This window comes from Protomyctophum parallelum (genome assembly GCF_964188405.1).
Source record: "Protomyctophum parallelum genome assembly, chromosome: 18".
NCBI lineage: Eukaryota > Metazoa > Chordata > Actinopteri > Myctophiformes > Myctophidae > Protomyctophum > Protomyctophum parallelum.
In genome coordinates this window covers 39,594,430-39,596,696 of record NC_139716.1, presented here as the reverse complement: position 1 = coordinate 39,596,696, position 2,267 = coordinate 39,594,430, and positions in this window count along the sequence as shown.

The following is a 2,267-nucleotide window of genomic DNA, read 5'->3' as shown; positions in this document are numbered from 1 at the left end:
GCTGCGTGGTCCTTCTGGTCCTGGGCCAACTTTTCTCTCTTACTGTCCTCCAGCTCTTTGATGGCGTCTTCTTTTTCTTTCATTTGAGCTGCGAGCTTCTCTGCGCGGTCCTTCTGGTCCTGGGTCAGTTTCTGCTGCTCTCTCTTACTGTCCTCCAGCTCTTTGATGGCGTCTTCTTTTTCTTTCATTTGAGCTGCGAGCTTCTCTGCGCGGTCCTTCTGGTCCTGGGTCAGTTTCTGCTGCTCTCTCTTACTGTCCTCCAGCTCTTTGATGGCGTCTTCTCTTTCTTTCATTTGAGCTGCGAGCTTCTCTGCGTTGTCCTTCTGGTCCTGGGTCAGTTTCTGCTGCTCTCTCTTACTGTCCTCCAGCTCTTTGATGGCGTCTTCTTTTTCTTTCATTTGAGCTGCGAGCTTCTCTGCGCGGTCCTTCTGGTCCTGGGTCAGTTTCTGCTGCTCTCTCTTACTGTCCTCCAGCTCTTTGATGGCGTCTTCTTTTTCTTTCATTTGAGCTGCGAGCTTCTCTGCGCGGTCCTTCTGGTCCTGGGTCAGTTTCTGCTGCTCTCGCTTACTGTCCTCCAGCTCTTTGATGGCGTCTTCTCTTTCTTTCATTTGAGCTGCGAGCTTCTCTGCGTTGTCCTTCTGGTCCTGGGTCAGTTTCTGCTGCTCTCTCTTACTGTCCTCCAGCTCTTTGATGGCGTCTTCTTTTTCTTTCATTTCAGCTGCGAGCTTCTCTGCGCGGTCCTTCTGGTCCTGGGTCAGTTTCTGCTGCTCTCTCTTACTGTCCTCCAGCTCTTTGATGGCGTCTTCTTTTTCTTTCATTTCAGCTGCGAGCTTCTCTGCATTGTCCTTCTGGTCCTGGGTCAGTTTCTGCTGCTCTCTCTTGCTCTCCTCCATCGCTGTGATGGAGTTCTGCAGTTCTCTCTCTCTCTCCTTCAGTTGAGTCGTCAGCTTCTCCACTTGGTCGCTCTCTAAAGTTGGAAGAAAAATGTTACGCTGTTAAGTCAATTAAACCAAACCAAACTGCAGAAGATCCTAAAGGCCCAACTCGCTGCTCTGCGTCACATTTAACATCCTGGAGAGGATAATCCAAAACCGCATAGAGATAGTGGTGGAGCCACACCTTCAGAGGGAACAGGAGGGTTTCTAGTGGTGGAGCCACACCTTCAGTGGGAACAGGATGGTTTCTAGTGCTGGAGCCACACCTTCAGAGAGAACAGGATGGTTTCTAGTGCTGGAGCCACACCTTCAGAGAGAACAGGATGGTTTCTAGTGGTGGAGCCACAACTTCAGAGAGAACAGGAGGGTTTCCAGCAGGGCAGGTCAACAGTGGATCAGTTAATACTGCTCACGAAAGACGTGGAAGAAAGCTTCCAGTCCAAAGAGAAAGCTGCGTAGTTCTACTGTAGTTCTACTGTAGTTCTACTGGACCTGACAGCCACATGACTACACATACAACCCTACTGGAAACCACAGCAGGGATGGCAGTGGCTCAGTTTGAACAGCTCTCACCTGTTGGGACAGACGAGGCTTCTCCACCTGGTAGGACAGACGAGGCTTCTCCACCTGTTGGGACAGACGAGGCTTCTCCACCTGGTAGGACAGACGAGGCTTCTCCACCTGGTAGGACAGACGAGGCTGCTCCACCTGGTAGGACAGACGAGGCTTCTCCACCTGGTAGGACAGACGAGGCTTCTCCACCTGGTAGGACAGACGAGGCTTCTCCACCTGGTAGGACAGACGAGGATGCACATTCATTCACATTAATTTAAAATTACATCTGGTCACAGTAGTGTTTTTCTGTGTGTTGTAGAACAACTGACTGCTAGGATGATGTCATACTGTGTCTGTAGAACAACTGACTGCTAGGAGGATGTCATACTGTGTCTGTAGAACAACTGACTGTATAGGAGGATGTCATACTGTGTAGAACAACTGACTGCTAGGAGGATGTCATACTGTGTCTGTAGAACAACTGACTGCTAGGAGGATGTCATACTGTGTCTGTAGAACAACTGACTGCTAGGAGGATGTCATACTACATATTGTAACGGTTTGTTATAGATCATGGATCTGGGGTGCCAGCCAGGCAGTTGTATCCTGACAAAATGACGCTACGTCCTGACAGTTTTCATGTTTCTGTGTCAGTGGTTCTCACAGGGTTAAACCCCATGTTTCTGTGTCAGTGGTTCTCACAGGGTTAAACCCTATGTTTCTGTGTCAGTGGTTCTCACAGGGTTAAAACCCTATGTTTCTGTGTCAGTGGTTCTC